A 13,357-nucleotide genomic window follows, 5' to 3' on the forward strand; every position below is an offset into this window, starting at 1 on the left:
TTAAGGATGATTAAGCACTCATCCTCTGCTGCCGCCTCTTCTAGCTCACAGACCGGTGTTGATATGATAGGGTATTTATAACGGGCTTAATACCCAGAGGTTTCTAAGTGCGGACCCGGGGATCGAACCTGTGTTGCTTCGTGTCGTCTTGCTTCCAAGGCGAGCACATTGCCGCTGAGCTATCCTTCCAGTATTGAGTTTGGCATGGCCGCCTCCACCACTAGCCGGACATGTTCATCAGCCTCCTCCACACTGATGTTCTCTGGCCCTTCTGGATCCCCCCTTCGGGTGTCTGGATAGGTAATCGGCCGCATTGTTGTTGTTGCTGGGCCGGTACACAAGGGACACTGCATACTCCGGAAGGGCCAGCATCCATTGCTCGATCTGTGCTGGCGGCTTAGTGGATGACCCCGCCAGTATAGGCAGAAGGGGCTTGTGATGAGTAACCGCCGTCACTGGCCTCCCCAAGACGTACAGCAGGAAATGTCAACAGCCCCACAGGACCCCCAACGCCTCTCTCTCGATCAGAGAATACCTCTGCTCCATCTCAGACAGGGCCTTGCTCGCATACGCGACGGGCCTGACTTCTGAGTTAGCATCGATCTGAGTGAGCAAAGTCCTGACTCCAAAAGGGCTGGCATCCACCACAATCTCAGATTGAAGAGACAGATCAAAGAATGTTATGGTGTCCTCCACCGTCAAGGCCCCCTTGACGTCCTCAAAAGCGACCTGCTCCTTGGCCCCCACTGCCAGGTGACATCCTTCTTGGTCAGAGCTTGAAGCGGCTCCGAGCGGGAGGCGAGGTTCTTGATGAACCGGCCACAATATGTGACCATTCTTAGAAAGCTTCGCACTTCGGGCACATTCTCGGGTGGTCGTGCCTCCATAATGTCCTTCACTTTCTGAGGGGCCAGTGACACACCCCCTTCTTTGAAGACAAAGCCGAAGAACTCGATTTTCGTTTTTTGGAACTCACACTTGTCCCTGTGTAGTGTCAGACCAAGAGATTGGAGCCGTTCAAAAGTCCTCACCAGCCTGACCAGATGTTCTGCCTTGGATTGCGAAATCACCAAGATGTCATCACTAATGTTCAGTACACTTTCCAGATCAGCCTGTGCACCGCGGATGATATTCTGGAAGACCTCAGCCGCCGATGACACTCCAAAACTCACTAGCAGTAGAGACCGCGGTGCGTTGTAAACGTAGTGATGTAGCACGACTCAGGGTGCAGCACCACCTGATGGTTTCTGGCCCTCAAGTCCAGTTTGGAGAACAACCGGTCGTCTTGTAACTCAGCAATGATGTCATCTATGATGGGTGTCAGATGGCGTTCCCTTTTAATGGCTTTGTTAGGAAGCCACATGTCCACACATATCCGTACTGAGTCAGGCTGCTTCGGTTTCCAGGCGATTACAATCGGGGAGACCCAGGGCATCTGGCCTTCCAACTTCTCAATGATGTCCAATTTGACAAGACTGTCCAGCTCTTTTTCAACCAAGTCCCGCAGATGAAAAGGGACCCGGCGGTGCTTCAATGCAATCGGTTGAATGGACTCATCGATGTGGAGCCTCACTGGGTCACCTACCATGCGCCCAATGCCCTTGAACAGACAACAGTACTTCGCCAACAGCTCCTGTATGACCTCCACGTACACAGAGTAGGCCAAACTGACAATTACAAGTGCCTTAGCCGCCGCACAGCTCAGCAAGGTGTTGCTGCTGACATTCATCACGTAGAAGCGGGCTCTGATCGACGCTTCACCTTGCCTCACGCTGGCCACGAACGCACCATCCGTCGGGATAGGCTGCGCCCTGCCGAATTTGAAAATGCGAGCTTTGGGAGTCAGTAGCTTTGGCAGGCTTTCCATGGCGTCATAGTGTTCCCGCGGCATGACATTCACTGAAGCCCCCGTGTCCACCAACACCGGAACGGATGACCCGTTCACCTTCACCAGGCAACGTGGATGTTCTTAAACACTTCCTAACACGGCTGCCAAGCCTGAAATGAACGCTCTTGCAGCAACGCTCCTGCTGTTTCCTTGACTATCTCAAATTAAACTATTCTACTAGTTCAAGCAGTTTTAATTTCACAACATAGCAATATTTCAACATGCACTTGTATCGTCAGAATTACCAATCAAACAGTAAAACAGAAATAGGCTTACCTTTCCTTGATCTGAATAAGAGGTGTATGTATCTAGGTTCCAGCTGGAAGGATCCTGCAATAGCTCCTGTCCCAACAGACCCACATAAGCATCCCGTATGTTACCAATAGGTCATCTTTCAACAATCTGAGCACCGCTGAGGGAAAGGGGAATAAGAAAAAAAAAACATCACGTTTCTCTGGATCTGTGAGGAGAGAGAGAAGAAAAGTTGGTAGTCCCTTTGAGCTTGAATCTAACCACCTGCCTTTTCGCAACTCTTAGAGGACTCCTACATAACTTTTGAAAGTAGAGGCTTTGTTTGTACCGGTAAATGATGTCTGTGTGAGTTTTTCATTGCTCGCACAATGTCTGGCAAAGAAGCTCATAAGGGGGATGTGTCGCTCCCAGAGGGCCAGCGCCAGACTAGAGATTCCATCACTCCAGCGTTAATTGCAGAGTGTCTCCCGGGGACCTCAGGCCTGATGATTCCCACATTATGAACAAGGCAAACATGCTTGGCGTATTGCCCTCTGTTGCCAAGGCATTTATTTTTTCTAGATATATCTCTGACGTGCGAAAATAGTTTTCGACTTTTGGAGTCGCTGTGGAAGCATTTCAAAATCTAAAATTGTCCTCTCACTGTGTCTTGAAGTGTCCTGGTTTTGACAGGCCTGTCAAACATCAGAACAGCGTGTTCAGATATAGATGAAGAAGGGTGCACTTTTTAATGGTGAATAAGGTATTTACAGATGTTTTCAGGCATACCCTTATAAAATTGTGATGGAAATAGAAAAACTGGAAAGGGAAAACATTTACTTTGGGGGTGTGGTCGTGGCTGAGCGGCAGAGTCTCAGTCATGGTCATGCAACACCCTAGGTCTTTAAGGAACCCACGCCTGGTGTCTTGCCTAAAAGCAAACAGCATTTTGGGCACATAGGAATGTCCACAATTTTGCATTTGAAATATATGTCTGTGATAGTGATTCATCAAGAAACGCTTTTCAACAAGTAATGGAAGTTTGGCTCTTGGCCTTACGTTTGTCACAATACTATCCCCAACAAGAAATTGCAAGACACATAAACCAATTTAGAAAGCTTGTCAATAGGATGTGAGACTTTGACTGTTTTGGCAAAGAGCGCATATATTAAACAGCGTTCCGAGCCCACCCCTCTGAAACAGATCCTCTGCTAGCCTAGCCTGTGGGGTTTGGGCCTCGACATATTTTGCTTGAGTTGCGCTCCGTCTTGTTCCAGCACATTTCCTACCTAGCATAGGCACCTGTGAAGAAGTGAGTAAACATGAAATCTGCCTTCTACAATTTACACATTCGTCCTCAATTGAGAATGGCCTTCCCATCAACCGCCCTCTGTCCTACATTTTTCTTATTCAGCAATAGTATGGTTTCACCAGTTCTCCCTCCCAGCACTTGTTACCTCTGCCATGTTATGCTTGAAGGAGCCATTACTGTCCCTTCTTAACCTTTCTTTCTCTTGCTCGTTCAGGTTTCCAGCGTTTTTGGTTACCTTCCACCAGTCCCTGCCAAACTCTCTTGTGCCTGTTTGCATCCTGGTGTCCAGAGCAAAAATCAAGGAGAAGCTGGGGAATTCCTCACTCCTTTTGGGTAAGCACTCCTGTTTCATAGTGTCATGAGTAACTGTCGTCATTCATCTCACGTGCACCCGCATTCTTAAAGGTTTTCGTAATATTTCAGATCTATGAGAATGTTTTGATGGAAGAAATGGGCAGCATAAATGCACATTGATCGCTCAACCATGGGTTCATTCAACTTATTGTGGTTTTGTCTTGCATGCATGCGTTATATTTATTATGTGTTCAATAGTGCAAAACTGGCTATGAATCCATGGAGCACTGCACAAGTTGGGGGTAACAAGTATAATGAGGACATGGGGTGGGATAGAGCCCCCTTACTAAGGGTTGAGGGTTGAGGAAGTAGTGAGGAAGGTTTATGGATCCTAGGGAGTGGTCATCTGGAAGGGGAGGGGGCAGGTGAGACATAGGTGTTATTCATTAGGTGTTGCCCAGGTACTCTTTGAAGAGCTGAGTCTTCATTTCCGTCCTTGAACAGAAGGCAAGTGGGGCTGTTCGAGTTTCACTTGTGGTCTTGTTCCACTTTGCATGTGCCTATCTAAATGTAAAGGAGTGATCTGGATGGTTGCAGTCTCCGTGCTGCACTTGAGTTTGAAGCCAGACTGGAAGGCATGCAGAAGTCCATACGGAGTGTTATGGTCCATACTGAGTGTTATGGTCACACAGTTGGAGGGCGACAGCTTTCTTTATAGTTTAGCCAATGAAGGGCAGGTTGCTGATGGGTCTGTGATTAGAGAGATCGCTTGGTTTGAGGTTTGTCTTTTTAGACTTAGCCAGATTGGTGTTGTATTGGGGGTTCTGGGAAATATCCCTTTCCTTGATCTGAATAAGATGTGTATGTATCTAGGTCCCATTAGGAAGGATCCTGCAATACTGCAGGAACTCCTGGCCCCACAGACCCCCATTAGCGTCCCTTATGTTACCAATACATCATCTTGCAACACCGGGAGAACCACTGAGGGAAAGGGGGAATAAGGCAAAACAACAAACACTCATCAAGTTTCTCAAGATCGGTGAGGAGAGAGAGCAGAAAAGTTGATAGTCTCTTTGAGATTAAATCTTACCACCCGCTCACAAACTAGCCCCAAGAGCCCTTGATATAGCTGAACACCTGCTCCTAGAAACCCAGTAGTGGATATTAGTCGACTCTCTAGTAGATTAACAAGTCATACTAGTAAAGTGATTTGCCACATAGAAATTCAATTATCTTTTTCCCTGATTACCTCATGGCAGACTACCTAAATGAGTTTATTCTCAGATGGTCCCAGAGCATAATTTCTAGAGATCTATGTTCACTGTCAGGAAAATGTAAATATTTTCAATAAATTATAACAGTAGCATCAACAGTTTCCGAAGTCTAACATGTCTACTGCTTCTATGTTCAATGCTACCTAACTACGCTAATTGTCCCTAACACTAGGTACAAATGTTAATTGTTCTCCCTAAGTACATGAAGTGGTGAAGGATTAACCGACCTACTAGTCTTCAGGTGATTTATTTTTTCTTGGTGTCCATGTATTTCCTTTGTAAAAGAATCTATATCCATGAATATTTCTTTGAGGAGGAATTCAGTTTTGATATGATATATGGTATTTTATTCATAGCGCGCCTATACACAAGTGTTTCAAGGTGTGACGAGGCAGGGGAGGGGGGACAAGAAATGATTTTACTAGGCCCAGTGACATTGAGATTGCGCAAGTGCGGGGGAGAGGAAAGGGGAGAAGTGCACGGGGAAAGGAAGGAGGAGCAAGTGCAGGACATAGGATAGAAAACAAAACAAAAACAAGAAGTGCGGCCAGCAGGTGGCAGTGCAAGGGTTAAGTGCAGACATCAAGTGTTAGATAGTGCAGGTAGGGGGACTGCAGGTTTACAGATACAAACCCAAGCGCAGGGTTGCCAGGAGGCAGTGCAGGTGTGCAACTGGTAGGGCAGGGACCTGGGCCCGTTGTACAGAGGGTAGCCAGGAAACCAACACAGTGTCAGAGAGGAGATCAGCAGGGAAGGGTACGAGAGAAAGCAGAGTCAAAGAGGAAAGTCTTGAGCTGCTTCCGGAACCAGAGATGGTTCTGCTCAAGTTTTATTTTCCTTTCTTTTGCACCATAATCCTTTGTGCGTTGGGTCAACAAACGACCAATTTTCAATACTGATCTACTTCACTGGTAACTGTCTCTGGTACACGCTTAAGGTCATTAAGTGCTCCGCTGTTGATTAATTTCCGAAAGTTTCATTTTTCATTAGGCAAGCACCAATCCTCCATAAAGAGGGAACGCTACTCTAAGCTGAGTGACCAATACTGTCATTTCTGGGCATGAGCAGTCTGGGTAAAGAGTCTGGTGCCAATCCCAGAGGAGCACAAAGCACAGGCCTGGTGTCACTAATCACTTGCTCGAGTACCAGCAGCTAGTCTAGCAGTCATTTAAGGGAAATGTGTGATAGGATCACTGCATCAATTATTGTCAGTTTAACTTCAGAGAAATGCATACTTGTTTTTAGTTCTTCTCCACAGATATTTGGGTTTTGAATGAGACACTGCACCCAAAGCTCTGCAGGATCATATCACTCGAAGTGATTCTGATAAAAAGAACTGGAAACCAATGGATTAACGTCTGCAGCTAGGCCTCAAATCTTCATAGACAGTTAGAGACGCACGAGCTCTCAGGCCTCCCAAGTAATGAAAGGCAGTTAGAGAACATTTAGCTGAGTTCTACGCTGCCTGGATCAAAGATCCCAATCCTGTTAATGACCTAGTGTTGTGCACCCTTTGGGGTGCTACTGAGTCAGTCAGCTTTTTTTTAAAGGTTTGGTTCAAAGATATCAGTAGTTTGTTAATGTCATTTGTTGTGGGGCGTGTGTATAGTGTCATGATCTAGTGCCTTTCTTCAAGAAATTATTTCAGAAAGTTGATGAAGGAGTGATACTCACATTGTTTGGGTTTACCCAGTGCTTGGGCATTTTTTAGGAGATTTAAATCGGTCCTGCAATGTGTTCTATCCAAATCAAGTGAGAATAGGTGTTGAGATGATATGCCAGGAATGCAGAGAGCACTAGGTCAGGTTTGTCGTTCTTATTGTGAATGCATGGGTATGTGTCAGAACCTGATTTGATGAGGTCAGTGATCTTGTTTAAGAAGTTCCCATTTGGGTTCCATGTAATAATGTCCCCTCAAAAATATCGCCATGCAAAAAAATCGTGGAAAAATTGCTGTTTTTTGTGGGGACATTATTACATGGAACATGCAGGGGTTAGCCCCGCAACCCCCAAACTCTTTTTTTATTTTTCATGGGGAGCGGGGTACACCCCTGCAGCCCCTGCTGCCCCTGTCCCTAAGTATATGGTCACATATATAATGTCGCCATGACCTTTTCCCGGCGACATTATATACGGCGACCATATATATAGGGATATTATTACCTGATACCCCTATTTGTGCTCGGCGCAGTAGTTGAAGTGGAATGTGGCATTTTCGACTCATAATATGTGGAATTGGCAAGCAAGGAGCTTCGTAGAGCTGTGGAATGATAAAAGGACTACTGATCTGCAGGAGTACAGGGAGGGGTAGTGAATACAACTCCTACTCAGCCCCACACACCTACTAAAACAGCAGCGATCCCTGTCATAAAGGTGAAACAGATACAGCCTATCAGGTATAACTCCTTTGCCTCTTTATGGTAGCATGGGATGTGGGCAAGCTTTACTCTTCTTGTTGGGTGTCAAAGATGACTCTGCTGGTTCCCTTATAGCTGCTTGGAAGTTATGTGTCAAAGGTGCCCAAAATGGCTTCAAAGCAGTTGGGAGATGCATGGAGAGCCAGGGGTAAGGGAGTGACCTCCCTTGTTTCCTAGGTTGCTGTGGACACTGCCCAGTGTCACCGAGGACAAGAGTAGTCCTTTTGCTGCTCTTCCCAACCAGGAAGGTTCCAGAGAGCACTTGCAGAGGGCTGTTATCGCCAGTGAATAGGACCCTGTGTACCAGTGTTCTGGTTGCAAGCAGGCCTTTTCCAATATCCGGGCTCCCCAAATGTTTCCTTGTAATGGTTATGGGAAAGAGCTTGAGTCTTCTTTGGAAATCTTGATCTTCACCTCTATGGCAGAGGTCTTTGGAGCAGACTATACTGCCAACCAGGTGCCAGATGATTGCATTGTCTTCAAGTGTCCAAAGATGAATCCACTAAAGGGAGCATCTTCTGCCTTTTATTGGAAAAAGGTCACAGCAGATTGGTTTCTTTTTAGCCTTTTGTAAGGGGCCCGTTCCCAGCTGCTGTGTTCAGAATCTGCTGCCTGGTGGTGTTAAACTGAGAGTGCTTTGTCTGTGGGAAATGGGAAGGGGGACAGGAAGTTTGTGAACCCCCATGATAATCAATATGGTGGAACCGTTCTCTAATAGGAAAGTCCTATCCTAGCCTATTCTACTCCACCCCCTTCTTCTATATGCCCACATCAAAAGTTCTATGTTAATTGGTGTGATTTACTTTGACCTCATAGAGCCTACCCTTGCAGCACTATCTCCACCCCCTGAGGGCGGTTCCATTCTTCCTGGGAGGTGATAAGCCTTCCCCAAGAAAAACAAAGGCTTTTGCTGAGGCTGAATCCATATAGATGGTTTTGGATAAAACTCCAATTCTAGACAGTGAATACGCAGGAGCCCCTAATTAGGAAGGTCACATTTAACCATGTAGATAATAAAATGGCATGTATATTTTTTTGTAAAGGATATTGTCTGGGTTGGGATTACCCAAGCGTCTGGAAGGACCTTGTCTGAGTGTTTCACATATAGTTATTTTAGTAAGTTACACATTTTCGATTTTATAACTCTTTTCAAGTATGCAAATTATTTATATTAGTCATACGAAAAAGTCTTCACAATTTTCAATTCGTTTTTCATAAAAATGAAGCATTTAGTCTGGAGACATAGGCATTCTGATGATGCCCAATGCATTTTGGTCTCATGGACCATCTTCAGGGATCAATTTCCGTGTTTATATCTCTTGTACATGTGTTTCATGTTCCTATGTTGTCCTTGGCACTGGTGGGCTATCTTTCCAGAATAAATGCTTCATTTTTATGAAAAACTAATATAACTTTACCGGCCTGCCAGCCCGAGCTTTGGTAGACCCGGACAAAGCAAGAGCCCCTGCTCAGGCTGCAGCCCGTTAAACGTCATGTCCGCTGCCGCCGCGGGCGTGAAAGTTATTCACACCCTGGGATATCCCACGGAGCGAATAGTTGTCCTTTTTTTTTCTTTGTCCGATGAGTGATGTGCGCAAGCACATCTCCTGTAAGAGAAATAAAATGGCTTCCTCCAGTAAAATAGAAGAGGGACTAGGTCCCTTTTCTATTTTACTGATGGCAGCCATTTTATTTTGCTTTTTTGGGTATGCAGAAGTGTGGAAAGGCATTCGCACACTGGGATTTCCCGGGGTGCATACAGATTCCGTTTATTTTTATTCCGACGGGAGATGTACTCGCCTGTTTTAGGGAGAATTCTCTTCTTATGGCTAATTTCCCTTACTTATAGAGTCCCCCAGCAGCTTTGCTGGATTTGAAGGGTTTGTTTTTTTCTCCTGCTAAGAGTGAGACTCTTTTTCCCACTCTTAGGCATTTTTGCTATGTGTGTTCTAGGCTAATTTTGTGATTAATGCCTATGGAGTTTCTCTCCCCTCCATAGGAACCTTCTTTATTCACAAGTGTTACACCGCACCCTCCGTGCAGTGACATAGGGGTGTCGTAGCGACCCCCAAACATAGACTCCATACCCTGGGACTGACTACTGTCTCCCGCGGCATGTAAAGTCCCAATTGGCTTTACTAGTCCATTTTTATGAACTAAACCAGTACAAACCAGTACAAACCATCTTACTATGGAGGTACTGGAAAGGGTTAATAGTTTTCCCTTATATTCATTTTCGAGAGGGTACAGTCCCTCTCTCAAAAGTTTCTGGCTGGTGGCAATGGTTACTACCAAAAATATTCAACCGCAAATATTTTCCTATGGGATTTTCCTATTGTTCGAGGCTACCACTTTTTCTGACAGCCTCGAACATCCCGCCGGTGTATTTTAATATTATCTTTACTCCGGTAGGTTTTATTTGCCAGAACTTTAATATAACTTCTTTCTCATGTCTTTCTATAAACTCCTAACCCAGGTCCGGGATCCTTTGTTTGTCCGTTTGGCGGGCTTCTGCCGAGAAGCCCTCTTTTCGGCGCCATTGAGTCTGGGGTGGGTCCTTTGTGTGGGAGGGGGAGTAGGACCCCTGGACAGCGTTGCCTCAGCAACCCATGTCGCACTCTATCCTGAAAGGCTAGACGGTCTCCCACCAAGATGACCCCTCCACTGTGTGAGTGACAGCTAGGCTGTATGAATGGGGACCTTTTTGCATAAAAGCAGGGTCCTGAGGACTGGAAGAGCAAGACGTCACCACTGGAACTAAGAAGCCGAAGAGGAGAGAAGCCAAAGACATCTGCAACGACTGAACCACCGGCGAAGTCCTGCTGCAGCGTCTCACCACTTTTCTCCACACGACGAGAGAAGATCTTCACCTGCAAGAGCCTTCTTCCCTTGAGCTGGTGGGGCCAACCAGTTTGCCAATCGCCTTCCTGGACGTGCCTTGGTCGAATCTCCCGTACCCTGTACCCGGAGGCCGGATAGCCAGGTACCAGTCCACCCGGACCGCGATTTAAAGGAGCGTACCTTTTATTCGTCAGGCAGCACCACGGCTGGTTTCATCCCTTGGTTAGTGCAGTAACTCGAACCTTCCTCCATGACGAGAGCCTCTCTTCCTCTGCTGGATCACCCGAACTGCGAACTACCAGGAACAACCCCCACCGCAGGAGCCACTTCTTCATTTTAAAGGTACCTTTTTCCGCCAGGCCGCCCTTTCCTCGCGGTAGCACTAAAGGTGTTTTAAATCCTTTACCTACCTATTGGGTTGGCCGCCCCTCTCTCTTAACATTGTCTTTCAACTTCTGCATCTACCTTTTCAAAATCGTTAACCAAAGACTTGACTGCAGCTACAAGAACATAAATATATATCTATTTGTTAATACAAAGCTTTGCTCAGTGTTTCCTTGTGCCACAGTACTGTAGGCCTATTGTGTAAACCCTGAATACTGCTCATCTCCCTCTTGAAATAAGTCTGACTGCTCAGCCACAGCTACCAACTAAATCTTTCTGGTACAGACTGATACCAAAGGGGATTTATTGAACTGCACAGGATTCTGCCTAACAGCCTGCCCTTCGCTCTAGTAACTCATCCAGTTAATATGTGCACTTTGCAACTGTAACATATCCCCTAATATAATATACACCACTGTTCTTTATGTAATTTGATCCGTAATATGCAAATTTCAAATGTAATCATCAAGCTTTTTTCCTATGTAACCAGACATGCTTTTTATTTTCTTGCAATAGCGCCACGATGCCCTCAGGATGCTGTGTGCTTCAGAAATACAAATAAATAAATAAATAAGAGCTCATCGACCGTAGGGATAAAACAATTTTTTTTTTTTTTAAATGGCCGCCACCATAAAATAGAAAAGGGACTAGGTCCCTTTTTGGATGATGACGGCCATGAAAAACATGTTCAAACATGGCTGCCGTCATCCGAAAAGGGACCTAGTTATGATTGGTCAGACCGCCTATGCCGGGTGCGAATTGAAAATTGTGAAGACTTTTTTATATGAATAATGTAAATATTCTCCAGCATGGGCTCTGGCATGGATTCACATGCTCATGAATATTCCCTTTTGTCAGGCTGGGAATCCTCTGTAAAGGAAAAAACAGTTCCACTTTCATTTTAAAACTGTCTTTTGAATGGATTCTGTCCTCCCACAGTATTTCCTCATGTTTGACATTCGATATCCATGTTCAGCTGCTTTTGAATTTTCTTTCAGACAGAGGGCGCTATGCTTCGAAGCAGTGAACTCAGTGTCCCTCTTGGGCCACTGTCTCGAGGATGATATCATCGAAGGCATAAATAGCATGCGCAGTGTCCATTGGCAACGGTTCTGTTTTTCCGCGAATGCTATCGCTTTGAGAAATACGGCACGCTTTATTTATTAACTTGTGAGTATGTCTTCTTTGTCGACACCGACTACCAGACCAGGTTCAAGAAGTGTCGAGATTGTGACACAAAATGTCATTGACCGACCCACACCGTATGTGTGTATGGTGTTTTGGGGGGTGGAGCATAAGACCTCTGCCTGCTCCAAGTGCTAGTTGATGACCGGAAAGGCCCTGCAGGAGCGAAAGGGGAAATTGGCAGTAGGTTGAAAACCCAAAAAATATCCATCTATCCCGACCAAAAAACCTTTGACCGACAAGTCGAGAGGCGACTCTCCTTTGAGGAAGAAAGTTAAAAGATTGAGATCGAGGAGTCGCTCCCACCACTCCTCATCGTCGTCGAGGAAGTCCAAAAGGAGACACCATAGTTCGCATTCTTCGACTTCGTTGTCAGACTCCTCTTCTGAGAGGGCATCTTGTCCCACAAAAAACTCCACACCTTCCGAATGGGATGCATTTAGAGCAGACATGCTGAAAATATTTGAAAAGCAAAAACCCACGGCAAGCCATGCTCCTCCCGTGCCTTCCGAAGAAGCCAGTAAGGAAAGGGCTTGAGCCAAATCCTGTGCACCCTCAATCCCGGGACAAAGGCCTGATCCTCATCAAGAGCCGTTGAGGCCTCGACTCGATGACAAGTCATCGAAGGATCCTTCGAGCCGAAAAACATAAGCATAAGTCGAGCCCGAGATTGTCGACACCATCGACGCCAGCCAAGCCCTCAACACCGGCGTCACCTTTGATGCCAGCGGCGCCATTGACGCCAGCTGCACCACCAATGAGAGCTACGTCATCGACACCAGCAAAGCTATTGGCGCCGGCTGCGCCCTCAACGCCAGCCGTACCATCGACGTTGAGCGTTCAGTTTGTCAAACCGGTGATGCCTGAAAAGACGTATGTTCCTTTACCATGGAAAGAATATTTTAAGTCTCTTACCTCAATGTATGAGGAGAATGAACCTTGAGACAACGATGCACCCTTTGATCTGGAATCTGGTACACCAAATGTGCCTGAAAGCTTAATTTCTGAAGAATCAAGGTTGAAAAACCTTTATGATAATTTACAGATGGCCAGTGGGATAGACACCTCACCTGAGCTAGATTTTGGAAGGCCAGAAGCTGGGGAACATGCTAATGCTTCATATAGGCAGCTAATGTCCAAGGTGGTAGAATATATGGGGTGGAGTAGGCCTACTTTACCATTGGAGCAGGAGGAGCTGACGGACATCTTTGATAAGGGTCCACAGATGGATCCTATACTGCCTTTCCATACTGCTCTCCAAAAAAGGGTGGCAACAAATTGGGAGACGCCAGAAGCTAATCTGGCTGTGAATAAGAATCTGACCAAAAAATACCACTTTTCCAGTAGTGACCCTGACTACCTGTCTAAACACCCCACTCCAGGGATTCTGGTGGTACAGGCAGCTACTGCAACTTCTAGGCAAGCAGCTTATCCTACTATCCCTCCAGATAGGGACAACAAAACAGTAGATGAATGGGCAAGGAACATATTTTCTGCAGGAAGTATGGCGCTGAAATCAGCCAACTCCACA

General features: G+C 46.0%; 1 protein-coding gene across 3 annotated transcripts in view; it reads left to right on the top strand.

Annotated features, from left to right (window-relative positions):
* TMEM229B (transmembrane protein 229B) overlaps window positions 1-13,357 on the top strand; it is a 464,282-nt gene that overhangs the window by 332,356 nt on the left and 118,569 nt on the right. For all 3 annotated transcript variants that reach the window (XM_069637375.1, XM_069637372.1, XM_069637374.1), the window contains one exon: window positions 3,646-3,764. The gene's annotated coding sequence lies outside the window, so the exon portion shown is untranslated. The remainder of the gene's footprint in view (window positions 1-3,645; window positions 3,765-13,357) is intronic.

The sequence above is a fragment of the Ambystoma mexicanum genome, chromosome 14 (genome assembly GCF_040938575.1).
Source record: "Ambystoma mexicanum isolate Mex_15411 chromosome 14, UKY_AmexF1_1, whole genome shotgun sequence".
In the NCBI taxonomy this organism is placed as follows: Eukaryota; Metazoa; Chordata; class Amphibia; order Caudata; family Ambystomatidae; genus Ambystoma; species Ambystoma mexicanum.